Below are 14,366 nucleotides of genomic sequence, written 5' to 3' on the forward strand. Positions count from 1 at the left end.
AGTGATAAAACCAGGGGTCCCGTAAACGACTGGGTACACACTACAGGAAAATTCGGATGATGCAATATTTTTGGCAATTTTACCCAGCGACTGAAAAAAAAAGGCCTGATCGGCATGTCGATCCATGTGTACACACTATTCAATTTTTACACGATTTACCATCAGATCTGTGCTCTTCATTTGTCATAACCATCGGCTGATAAGATTGTGACGCTGTAAACTCCATAGAGATCTATGGACACTGCCGGTCCTGAGTACATACACACTGCAGGATTGCATTTTATCCTGTTAACACCGATGAAGTGCTCGATACTGTAGATCAACCTGGTGCTGCAGGAGTTATACAGGGGTCTAATTCTGTCAAATTACAGCTCAGTATTTTACCTTTACTTCCCGTTGCCACTGTATATAAAGTAAACCTGAAAAGGATAAACAATATGTTATTAAGAACCATACCTTTGAAATGGATTGGCAGATTAATTTATTTAAGTAACGTCGGATTTACTCTAAAAGATGTCTTAAACTCCAATTCAATTGAGAGAGTTCATAGCGTAAATCAACCGAAATAACTGACGACCAGTTAAAGCTCAGCCACTCACTTAGCAGATGTGTGCTTCTGAAATAAATGCAATCACATATAGACGTCATGATTGGACATAGTCTGCAAAGACACATCCAGGAGAACACTCGCTTCACCGACATTCTGCTCTCGATACTTGTTGCTACAGTACATGCATAAATTCAGTGGTAGAAGAACACTATGGGCCTGATTCATTAAGGATCTTAAATGAAGAGGATCCTAATTTCAGTCTCCTGGACAAGACCATGTTACATTGCAAGGAGTGCAAATGAGTGTTCTGTGTTGCACATAAGTTAAATACTGACTGTGTTTTCATGTAACACTCAAATACTTGATAGCTTATTTGTACACTGAAATTTAAAGTTGATATGTGTGTGCTATATGAAAAACAGGCAGTATTTAACTTATGTGCAAAACAGAATACTAATTTGCACTCCTTGCATTGTAACATGGTTTTGTCCAGGAGACTGAAATAAGAAGTTTCTTAAGTTAAGATCCTTAATGAATCAGGCCCTTTATCACTAGGCTCCATGGCACAATTTGCAGGGAGCCCGGTGATGTTGGTAAATCCCCAGCCTTTCCCTATATGCTACGGGCTCACCAGACCCCGTAGCTATCGCAACTGCACATATATCATCCTAGCAATTGTATGTATTAGGATAAGTAGTTGATGCACAAAATTAATATGCTGAATCAATATGTAATAATCTGCTACTTAAATAGCCATTAATAAGCACTTTTAACAGCCAATGGCAAAAAATTAAATCAAGTCTACAGAAACATAGTCAAGTTTTGAAATTGGATCCAGACCTCCAAGAAATAGTAGGTGATAAAATACTCACCAGTTGGGGGAGATCCAAATATTTGCAGGATTTATTCGTACATAGCCACTTTGAAGACAACTTAAAAACTAATATTATTAGAAATACTTTAATGGGTTTTTTCCCAATGTGGTAAATGTAAAACCTGCAAATTTACAAAAAAATAACAAAACAATTCTGTGACAAATTCAATAATCATCCCACTATTCAATCTTTTATCACCTGTGATACACAGGGGGTAATTTATTGCCTCTCATGAACCTGCAATCTGAGTTAAATAGGAATGACTAGCAGACCATTGAAACAACGTCTGCTAGAAGATATCAGCAATATCACAAATGCAGAACAAGATACTCTGAAAATGAAAGCTATTAATACAATTGCCAGACATTTTTTGAGGTCGCATAATAGTGACCCTAAGCATCTAACGGCACTTGGAATGGAGAAGGTAAAATTAGGAGTGAGAGGAGGTGACGTTAAACTGGAATTATTGATGAGGGAAGAACAGATGATTTTCCTTAATTTTGTGCATCAACTACTTATCCTAACCTTACAACCTGCTTTATATCCTTAATCCCGCTTATATAGGAGAAAGTATTGAGTGCATCCAGTATTTTATTATTTACATATCTTTGTTCTTATTAATATGATATCATTTTAATATTTCGCTGGTTATTTTTGTAAATTACAATTAATAAAAGTTAAATTTTAAACGGACGGCTCATGAAAATCACAAACAATAATCTAAGGGATATATCTGTGCACCATGTTTAACAAACCCCTGTTTCCTTTTTGTTCTATGTCATGATTGTGTTTAAGGTTGCACCCCAGATGTAAATTAAGATAGAAGATTTTTTCCTATGACAACTATATTGACTGGGGAATTGTGCCACAGTTGGTGCGACAGAACAACTTTCTCTTTTTTCTACCAAATTGGTGATATCAAGGGATTGGGAAAAAGTTACGTATTTTCTCGGAAGACAAATTGAGAGAGATGAAGATGGAAGTTTCCTACTCAATCAGAAAAACAAAGTTCAGGAACTGTGATCCTGTTCTGCAGTGGAAGAAGAAAGGATATGAAAAGTTCTTTGCAACTTTAATAACACTGGTCCACAATGGTTTCCTTAAATGGATGATTTTGACTGATTTTTATGTATACTCTAGCCAGGGTCGGACTGGCCCGCCGGGGGACCGGTCTATCCCCCGGTAGGCCCCGACCCTGATCGCTCCCCTCTTCGTTGGTGGGGGAGCGAGTAACTGAAGACAAAAAAAACAAAAAAAACCTTGCGTGTCTGCGGCGCTGGCTCCATGCGCACTGAATGCCGGGCGTGACGTCATCACGCCCGACATTCAGTGAGGAGCGCCGCAGACAGAAGACAGAAGACAGAAGAGAATAAAGAATCAGATAGAAAAGGTAAGTGAGGGAATGGAAGAAAGAAGAGAGCATGAAGGCAGAGCATGAAGGCAGAGCATGAAGGCAGAGCGTGAAGGGGGAGCATGAAGGGGGAGCATGAAGGGGGAGCATGATGGCAGAGCATGAAGGGGGAGCATGAAGGCAGAGTGGAGGGGGAGCATGATGGCAGAGTATGAAGGCAGAATGAAGGGGGAGCATGAAGGCAGAGCATGAAGACAGAGTGGAGGGGGAGCATGAAGGGGGAGCATGAAGGGGGAGCATGAAGGCAGAGTATGATGGCAGAGTGGAGGGGGAGCATGAAGGCAGAGCATGAAGGCAGAGTGGAGGGGGAGCATGATGGCAGAGCATGAAGGGGGAGCATGATGGGAGAGCATGATGGCAGAGTGAAGGGGGAGCATGATGGCAGAGTGGAGGGGGAGCATGATGGCAGAGCATGAAGGGGGAGCATGATGGGAGAGCATGAAGGCAGAGTGAAGGGGGAGCATGATGGCAGAGTGGAGGGGGAGCGTGAAGGGGGAGCATGAAGGGGGAGCATGATGGCAGAGTGAAGGGGGAGCATGATGGCAGAGTGGAGGGGGAGCATGATGGCAGAGTGGAGGGGGAGCATGATGGCAGAGTGGAGGGGGAGCATGAAGGCAGAGTGGAGGGGGAGCATGAAGGCAGAGTGGAGGGGGAGCATGAAGGCAGAGTGGAGGGGGAGCATGAAGGCAGAGTGAAGGGGGAGCATGATGGCAGAGTTAAGGGGGGCCAGGAGAAGGGGGAAACAAAAGCAGCATGACACAGGGTGATGAAGGGGGGGCAAAAACAGCATGGAGGGCGCAGTCTGATCATAAGGAGGCCCAGCATGGTGATTAAGGGGCACAGTAATGTGTGTGTGATGGCACAGCGGGCTTGTGGCAATGTAAAGTGTGTGTGGTAGGTGGTAGCTAAATAATGGGTGCTATTTTCTTTGTAGGGTGAAGGTGGGGCAATTTAATTTAAGATGGGGTGGTTTGGGGGCTTTTAATTAAATGTGAATATGAATTATTTAATGGCAGTGACGGTTGCGGGAAATAGGTATATTTATTATACGTATTATACATAAATGCGATTTATTGCAGGGGCTGTCTGGGGGGAGGGAAATAGGTTTATTAAATGGGAATACTATAACTTTAATGTTGGGGCTGGAGGAAGGCCTAAGTATTAATTGTTGGTCCTATTGAGGGCTGGTTGGAATCTTCTAAATGTACCCATTATTTTTTCCAAATAGGGCCCTCAACATTCCAAGATCCAGACAAGCAGCAACTAAAGAAACCAGCAGCTGCAGGTGGTAAAAGTGACAACAACAGGTAGGACAGTCTGTCAAAAATTCTGAGTCTAGTGCAGGCTTGGCTAACCTGTGGCACTCCAGGTGTTGTGAAACTACAAGTCTCAGCACACCCTTCCAGCAATAAGCTGCTATATATTGGCAAAGCATGCTGGGGCTTGTAGTTTCACAACACCTGGAGTGCCACAGGTTAGCCAAGCCTGGTCTAGTGGGACAATCCCGATTTATGGTGACTGTTCTGCCCAATCTAAGGGGCAGGTCAGACTGTGTACTCTTTATACACACACTGCATTCTTTATATACTACACTATGGTGCTAGCTGTCCTTCGTGGGCTGACCACTCCCCCTCTAGCGTCTAGTCTCGCCTCTATGATGACTGGCCACACCCCCTCTGGTGGGCCCCTAGCATTGCAGTTCCCCGGTGGGCCCTTCATGCCCCAGTCCGACACTGACTCTAGCGCTGATTCCAAAAAATGAAGTTAGAATTTGTCCTAAGGGCTCCATTTTTTTTTAAACCAACATATTTGTTTATCCAAATTATACATTTTGCGCAAAGCAACTTGGTGTGTAAGTATTTTTGTTAATTTTTATTAAAATGCTTTATTTTTGCTTCATGACTTTCATAATCAGCAAACAATCATGTTAAATGCATTAGCCCAGGGTTGTCCATGCGGCCCAGCACGTCTGTAAATGTGGCCCAGAAGGAGTTTTGGTTGTGGCAAGGGGGCAGCACTGTTAATGGAAAAAAAAAATCCTGCAAAAAAAAAAGAAAAGAAAATACTTACCTTGCGGTCACGCGGTCACGTCAGCTGGTACTCCGGCTCCCTCCCTTGTCTCCTCCTCCGTGCGGTGCTCACAGTGAATGTCGGGCGTGATGTCATCACGCCCAACATCCATTGTGGAGCGCAGCATGGAGGAGTCACCCGTGCGAGAAGAACAATCAGCAGCACAGAATTGGAGAAGAGAAGAGGACAGAAGAACAAGCCGATTAAAGGTAAGTTATGGGGGATTTTTTTTATTATTTCAAGGGAGGCTGACCAGTGATTAAAAGTCACCTGGTCCTGGAGCATCATGGACCTTATCTCCCTACTACATGCTTCTACTTGTAATACTAATGGGGCATTATATATTATTCTCTTTGGCCCATTATAAGTTGTTATCCCTTAACTAACATAGTGGTGTAATTAGCAAAACAGGTCACAATTTGGGGTCACAGTGGTGTATATGTCAGGTACCGGAGGCCTGGTCAGGGCACCCTGATATACAATGCCTGGCTTAAATGCACTTTATTGATATTGCATCGAAACAATACAAAACGTGATTATGATATAATAACTAGAGAGGATTTTTTGAACAGGGCGATTGAAAGGTAAGTATAGGGGGATTTGAAAAAAAAGTGATATATATATATATATATATATATATATATATATATATATATATCACTTTTTTTCTCATATATATATATATATGTTAACTATGTTTTCTATGGTTTTTTGGATTATCAGCTATCGTTATTGTTAGTGTATCTTATGTGCGGCCCAAACCAACTCGTCGTCTTCCAATGTGGCCCAGGGAAGCTAAAAGGTTGGACACCCCTTCATTAGCCATTCTCTGTGAATCATTAATTTATGTATAAGCAGAAAATAAAGTAGATAAATCTGCTGCGTATATAATGAAACTGTATGAGCCACTTCTCCCTTTTCAGTTTCAGTTTATAAGCATGCAGTGTGTATACTTCCACAGAAAGCCATGTAGTTGTATAAATCATCCAAATTATTTTTGTTACGTGTGTGTTAAATTAACCTGTCAAGTCGCGAAGGAGAAACATTACACTTTTGGTACGCAAATAGTGTGAGTTCTACTTTGGGTGTAAAATTAGAGATCATGACAATTCTTGGGCCCCTCTCATTTGTTGTACTTCATGTGTAACTTTGCTTAATAGTTGGCTGAATGGTAAATCTCGTCCCATGTCATTTGCAGTTCCCATGGTATGGAGGGAACCAAAGAACCATTCTACAGACTGTTATTTTTGTATCAGTGGAATCACAAGCAAGTTTAAGAGTTTAGTTAAATATCCTGGTACTCCTTCAGCCATCAGGCCTGTTCCTCACAGTGCAGAGCTACCAATTTTTTTCCAGTATCAGCACAAGCATGGAGCTTAGCTTCAGAAGATGTTGCTGATGCAAAGTTTCAAACAATCCTAGAGATGATATTTGTTGGACCACAAACACAGGAGCCCATGAGGGATGAAGATTTTAAGAGAAGCTTGAATGAGCCTGAGGCAGCTGCATGGGGGATCATTCCAAAAAGTTGTGAAACAAGAAGTCTGATAATTGCAAAGAACTGGTTAATGACCTTCTTAAAAACTACAGTGCTCTGGGATGCAATATGTCTTTGATAATGCATTTATTGGGATTCACATTTGGACTTTTTCCCAGAAAATCTTGGAGATGTAAGTGACGAACACGGTGAACTCTTCCACCAGGATATATCAATGATGGAAACTCACTACCAAGAAAAATGGAATCCAAATATCATCTTCACCATTTATTTATATAGCGCCACTGATTCCGCAGCGCTGTACAGAGAACTCACTCACATCAGTCCCTGCCCCATTGGGGCTTACAGTCTAAATTCACTAACATACACACACAGACAGAGAGAGACTAGGGTCAATTTTGATAGCAGCCAATTAACCTACCAGTATGTTTTTGGAGTGTGGGAGGAAACCGGAGCACCTGGTGGAAACCCACGCAAACATGGGGAGAACAAACAAACTCCGCACAGATACGGCCGTGGTCGGGAATTGTACTCATGACCCCAGTGCTGTGAGGCAGAAGTGCTAACCACTGAGCCACCGTGCTGCCCATAGACATACATAGAATCAGGACATAAAGGGAAGACAAAATAAATACAGACATAAAAACAAAGGGTAGGGAGGACCCTGCTCATGTAAGAGCTTACATTCTAATTGGAAAAGGACAAAACTGAAACAAGAGAAACAAGTGTACCTTAGAGTGGAGCTTGGGATACCTGTGAGGGTGCTTTAGTGTGGGTAATATAGATGGGAGCAGGGTATGGGGACTAATGTACTAACCTACTAAATGTGAGACGTTCATCTCACTACAGAGCAATGGAAACGCCATGTGGAATGGGGACTGTTTCTCATTCTTGTAGAAAATACCCTAATTGGACTATGCCTCTGCTTCCAAGACAACTGTACAGTGCTATAAAGGAAGTTAGCATAGGGCTTAATGTAAAAAAGTTCCTGTTCTATTTATACTAAAGATTATGCGTAAGCGCAAAGCAAAATATTCGCAGAGGGTTCTCAGTCTCAGTGAGATGTTTAATCTCTCTCCCAAGACAAGTCCAGCAGATGCATTGTTAGCGATGCATTATTAACGGAGGACCATGACAGGATGACAGCCATGAGAGCTTGTGGCATGTGCAGAAAAGGTAATGTGCTATTAGAATATTTTCCTATTTATATATTTCTATTAATATTCCTGAGATGTACTGAGATGCAGAGGTCTTAATCATTTGTACTGTATATTTCTCACATGCTCAAGATATTGCATGGATGTCATTTGTGTGCTGCAAGATTTAAAACTCATTTTGTATGTCCGCGGACGGTGGACACTCAAACAGCATAACTGTAAGAGGAGGAAGGCGGTGGAATGCTGCTTAGAGTGTGAAACACATAGAATTATTCTGTACTGTGTGTACTGTTATTATGACAGTATATTTACTGCTGTACATCTACTATTTATTAAGTTTATATTGACTTATATTTATTTATGTATTGTCACAGCCATCCTCCTCTGATAAGAGAGGCCAATAGAGAAAAGAGTTCTTCTGGCAAAGCAACGGCCCCAATGTGGGAAACTTTCCAACATGTAGGGGTATATTTATTAAACTGCAGCAACCAATCAGATTCTAGCTGTCATTTTGTAGAATGTATTAAATAAATGATAACTAGAATCTGATTGGTTGCTATTGGCAACATCTCCACTTTTTCAAAGCCGCAGTTTAGTTAATCTTGCTCGGAATCTTCACTGATAACTGATAAGTCATTGGTTGTACTGAAATAACTTTCCAAACTTCTAATAGGACAAGGATCCCAACCACTCATCCGCTGCTCATCTGGAAGAGCAAAGGGAACACTGACAAGGAACCTCTCCAGAATCTCTCTATTTAAATGCCATTGAACTAATATAGGCAAAGGTGCAACCTTTACAATACAAAAAATTAAAACCCAAAAGTAAACATTGTTTGTTGAATAGGATATGTTTGGGAAAGTGTCATTAACCTTTACTTTGAACAAGTACATTGACCATATCCTGGATACATTGGCCATTGTGGTGGCCACAAACAAGTGATAAATTCCTTCACTGTATTTTTTATTAAATAAACCTACATACTATGGGGTCTGTTGCTCTTGTGTAACTGACTACCCTCCTTTGGCCTTATGTTGTGTAGTACACTGGTCTTGGTAAGGTGCTGTAACCACTTGGACTTGCAGTTCCACTGGAGACACAAAGGTTTACCTAGACCACTGCCCTGTAAGCGAACTCCAGTACACTACAAACCCCCACATGGATCTTCAAAATGTCACTCTATGACTTTTATTTTTTCTATTAAAGAAATAGCTTTAGAATAAAAAAATAATATTGTTCAGAACTGTTTTCCACTTTGAGCAGTCACCTGCAAGGCACAGAAATACAAGCATCTCATTTAAGTACTTTAGCGATAAATATATTCATACTGGAAAGAAAAGAAATCAGAAGAACTTGTGCCCGTTAAGAAAACATAAATAAGAAGTGGTGGGAGCTCCTGGCATGAAACATTATACTGTGCCGAATATACTGTAGTTAGGGATAAGTTTAAATCTTCCTGAAAATATCCTCAACCCTCCTTGGGGTATATTTACTAAGCTGCGGGTTTCAAAAAGTGGGGATGTTGCCTATAGCAACCAATCAGATTCTAGCTGTCATTTTGTAGAAAGCACTAAATAAATGAAAGCTAGAATCTGATTGGTTGCTATGGGCAACATCCCCACTTTTCCAAACCCGCAGCTTAGTAAATCTAGCCCCTTGTGTTCTTCTGCTCTGTCGTGTTTGTCAAAAGTATTCAGAACCCACCTGAAAGGAGAATCGGAAATAAATGAAGGGGGCACACTGTGTAATAACTACTGTGCACATGGGAATTAGGACCACGACTGATGTGAAGGTCCAAATCTGATAGAAGGTAACAAGTCATAGAGGTGGTAATGTTTATTATCTAACACTATGGGCCTAATTTAGAGTGAGACATACGACCCTTTTGCATAGGCGACCTTTGCGTTTTTCCGCTCTGTACATCCTCAGAAAGTGAACGTATACAACTGCGGATATTCAGACCTGCCACTTTTGGCACTTATGACTCCTGATTCCTTACACACTGGGGGTACAGAGCAGTTGAGGCTTCAGGCATCCAGCCTTTTGGCCAGAGGATCAGGTAACAGCCCATCGCCTATTGGAGAGAGGGGTCTGTAAGCTTCTTAACATACATGGGCATCTACACCTGATCATAGCCATAAGTAGAGACAAGTAGCATAGAAAGGGGAGCGAGCTAGATGATGGCTCCAGATGCTGTGATGATGGGGGTACTGCTGGCCGCCTGTGATAAGATTAATTGATTTTGACACTAAACAGATGCTTTCAGTCTAGATACTGTCCATTGATGACGTCCTGATGTATTCTTCACTGGCCGGTTGCTAGGTGATCACACACTGTCAGCTGATGTCAGAAGCGGAATTAGCAAGCTGTGGGCCCCAGTGCAGGGAAGCGGGGAGGAGGGAACCAGGGCCCCTGACCCTCAGCATCTGCCATGCATCTGCCATTATCTTTATGGGCCTCGGTGCAAGGCAGCTGCACCAATTGTAGTTCCGCCACTGGCTGATGTTATTATCCTGCGCTGCCAGCAAGGCAATGAATGCTGTGGTAGGTGTGGCTTCAGCCGCTATAGTAGACTGCTTAACGTATATATTATACACATTATATATATATATATATACACCATATTTCCCCATGTATAAGACGCACCTTTTTCCCAAAAATGTTGGGTCTAAAACCTGGGTGCGTCTTATACAGGGGTAGCGGGGATGCAGAGGGGGGGCAGCGTTACGGTGGCAGCAGGGGGAACGAGGGGGAGCAGGGCAGCATTACAGTGGCACCGGGGGGATACAGGAGGAGGGGGACAGAGGCACAGTGGCAGCGGGGATCCAGGAGATGGGGGACAACAGTAATCACAATCAGAGCAGCCGGGCATTACACTCTCCCTGCCTTTTTTGACAGCTACCAGAATATTTTTTTTTTCAAATTTTGTGGCCAAAATTAAGGTGTGTCTTATACATGGGAGCACCTTATACATGGGGAAATACGGTATATGTACTTCACACGTCTTGGTTCAACGAGCCTCAGCTAGATTTATTCTCCAAGTATAAAAATAAACAGAAACAAAAGTCCCACCCTGTACGGCTTCTAACTTAACACACAGGAACTCTCTAAAGTGAAAGACTTTGTGTCACATACACACACACACACACACACACACACACAATACAGAGCGCACAGGTCACTCTTTGTAGTGTCTCTCAGGAGGCATCCAACCCCCTCCCCAGGTCTGAGAGAGTGACTGAGCGATTGAGCTGCCTTGCAGCCTTTTACAAGCCATGCACAGGTGCAATTCCTGATTACTAGCAGAGTGAACTTCAACATACTCTGGTAAATTGGAATATCCAGAATGGGCCTTATGAATGGAGCCCACCCTTCTTTCTACATTCATACTCCAAGGACCCTTATATTGTTTTTTTTCCTGTAGTCAGACACATTCTTTAGGAAGCTTCTTCCCACACAAAAGCAATCTCCCTGGGGGTATAAAAGCATAAAAGACAGGAACATATACCTCTGCCATTCACCACTTCCCCAGTGCTTCTGTCACAATAAATAAATAAATATATGTATATGATTTGCACAGCTGCATATTTGCATTGGTAAATGACCTTTTGTGGACTCTCTGCAGACATTTCGTTATTCACTACAGTTAATGCATGGTCACAAAATAAGCAAGATCAGGCTTGAATAGCAGAGAGCCAGAATTGTACAAAATTGACTTGATAATGAGTGTTCAATAATGATAGATAAGAGCTTTAAATTTTCCCATCTATTGCAGGACGTACAGGAGTCTGAACTGTCATATAGTGAAACCCAGGTTGTTCAAAATAGGCACGAGTGACCTTCAAGCATTTTGTTTATCTATAGTCGCTCACATCATTTCTTTTCAACCAAGCTGTTGAACCAGGGACAAAACTTTATTAGTGCCAATTACAGGAGAAGGCTGGCAAATTGTAGCCTGGAGGGGGGGGGGGCAAGACTAGACTCAGCAGCCTATTAGGAACATTTTAAAGGGAAAAAATGTAAGTGACCCAGTGACCCAGCCCAAGTAGCCCACTATGGGACCGGCCCAGGGGGCAAATGCTCCCCTGCCCCCCAGACCAGCCTGCCCCTATCTATCCCCAAGTTTCATACAAAGGGCCTGATTCATTAAGGCACACATACTGAGCGCAATGTGTGTTAGAACGGACGTATGTAACAAGGAGCAGATGTGTGGTGATGAACACGGGTGTAGATCTGCTCTGCACTACTAAACAAGACACTGCAGGATGTATACAATACGTATGTGGAATATAAAATCACAAAAGAGGCACAGAAAAAAATTTAATGTCATCTGTTAATATATATAAGCATTAATGATAAAACTTTAACAAATATTTTTAAAAAAAGCATTTTTTTTTTGTTTTTTTTTTCCATGAAATACATTTATTAGTATGTTATGAATGTCTACTGTAAATAAAATACTTTTTAATAGTTGTTCCTTATTGCAAACACAGCAAACATAGCATGCATACTCAGCCGTCATCACTTGTAAGTGGCATTTATACTAGACCTGTAGCTGATGACCAAAGCTTGGATCGGAACGCTGCTGCGTGCGCTCGGCATTGGCACACCCTGACCGTACATTGACTCTGGGCAAACGACCGTTCCCTCTCCTGTTCCCTTCCCTGTTCCCTCCCGAAATATGATGAATGAAGTTGCAGTAAAATTTCACACAGATTGATTGTATACGTTGGGACAGAATGGTTCACCGAAGTCTAAAGTTGTAGTGATATAGGGAGGAATTCAGTTAGCCGAGAAGTGTCTCTGGAACATCCGAGAAACACTTCATGCCGGAGATTTGGCAGAAGTTTCCGCTCATTTTTCACCACTGTGGGCCTGATTCATTAAGGATCTTAACTTAAGAAACTTCTTATTTCAGTCTCCTGAATAAAACCATGTTACAATGCAAGGGGTGCAAATTAGTTTTCTGTTTTGCACATAAGTTAAATACTGACTGTTTTTTCATGTAGCACACAAATATCAACTTTAAATTTCAGTGTACAAATAAGCTATCAAGTATTTGTGTGCTACATGAAAACAGTCAGTATTTAATCTATTACCATACCTTTATCAATTAAATGAATGGGCCATAGCTGTCTCATGGCTCATTGTGGAGTCTGAACTTAAGTCTTCTATATCGGTGACACAGCGAGAGAAATTTGATCATTAGTTTCCTACCTGTTGCATCTCATCACCATTTATTTATATAATGTGTTTATACAAGTATGTTTTTGGAGTGTGGAAGGAAACTGGAGCACCCAAAAGAAACTGTTGCACACATGGGGTGAATATACAAACTCCACACAGGTGAGGCCCTTTTGGGGAATCAAACTCATGCCCCCAGCACTGTAAGGTAGAAGTGCTAACCACTGAGCCACCATGCTGCCCATTCATCATGTTCTTTGCCAGCCAGACAGAGGGTGAAAATTGCAAACAGTGTGAGTTTTACATGTTGAATATTCTGTTTTATTTTCCAAACTTCTTATTTAAAATCTTTGCTGTATGTAATGTTTGTCTGCCTGTATGGCTAAGGTTACATCTGAATAGACTGCCAAAGTTCAGTAATTACATAAGTAATCATAGCAATCATTCCATCTGAATGCAGGTTTATTTTTTTTCTTCTGCAAAAAATAGCAATGTGCAAGAAAATACTTCATACACCAGAAGAAAAAAATGATAACGTTAAATATGAATAGAAAAATAGGAGAAATTGGAAATACCGACCATTTGCTATGAGGGGGCGACAAATTCAACACTTAAAGATAATAGATGTTATTTTCTCTGTCACAGCATAGAAAAGTACATTAGGATAATGCTTGGAAAATAATCAGACAAACTGCTGGAATTTCTAACTGGAAGAATATCACGTTTTCAGCTTTTGTATCCTGCCGCAGATTTTCTCTTGTGTTCTGCCAGGATGTCGAAAGATATGTGAGTATATGGATGTATACATGGTTCAGAATAAGCGGTGTAGTTAGGCCAAATGATGTAGAAGTCATTGAGATAAGACCGTGTATTTGTATAAGAATCCTATGCCTTCCAGATGTTTAGGAATGTTCTGTAGATAGCTTCCTAGTCTGCCTTTGTCTTCCATATATATTAATGCCTCTGTGCCAATAAAATAATCACGTAATATGGGGAAAAACTGATTAGGGCTAATTTTCTAACACATTATATAGGAATACTAAGCCACATCAACTATGAGACACTTGGATTCGTCCTCTAAAGCTGGGTACACACTACACGGTTTTCGTCCAATAATCGGCTCAATCAGCCGACATACGACCACTCGTTCAAAAGTCGGGTCAGTGTGTGCAGTGACACGATGGTCAAAAGTCTGCCCAAATGGACGATTGTCGCCTCATTTGGTTGGTCGTACCGTTTAATATTTTCGTTCCACTCTCGTTTCCGCTGTGCAGTGTGTATAAACTTCCGACCGATCCACAACAGTGAGTACGAAATTACAGCCATTGCTCTCGACAACATGGCAGTAAAAGTCCTAAAGGGACATCCGCTCTTCCCTTTATCTTCCTAAAGAAGGCTAGTGTGTATGCAGTCCATGGACCGAGCGATCGGACCATCGATCGCATGTAAAATCGCTCGGCATAAAAAGTTGTTTGAAATTTTTGTAGTGTGTACCTAGCTTTACTTTCACGATCAGATAAAAGCTAATTTCTGATTGCTTGCTGGGGCTCAGTGCAAACTAAATTAATTGTTAGCAAGTCAGTCCAATTCTTTGTCACAGCAGTTCTGTAATAGGGAAAGT

At 41.6% G+C, this 14,366-nt stretch overlaps 1 long non-coding RNA gene across 1 annotated transcript in view; it reads left to right on the forward strand.

Moving 5' to 3' along the window:
• Window positions 1-4,261: 4,261 nt before the first annotated feature.
• LOC142103808 (uncharacterized) overlaps window positions 4,262-14,366 on the forward strand; it is a 256,693-nt gene continuing 246,588 nt past the window's right edge. Inside the window, exon 1 of the long non-coding RNA XR_012679435.1 lies at window positions 4,262-4,324. This is a non-coding gene — a long non-coding RNA (uncharacterized LOC142103808). The remainder of the gene's footprint in view (window positions 4,325-14,366) is intronic.

Source organism: Mixophyes fleayi, chromosome 10 (genome assembly GCF_038048845.1).
Source record: "Mixophyes fleayi isolate aMixFle1 chromosome 10, aMixFle1.hap1, whole genome shotgun sequence".
NCBI lineage: Eukaryota > Metazoa > Chordata > Amphibia > Anura > Limnodynastidae > Mixophyes > Mixophyes fleayi.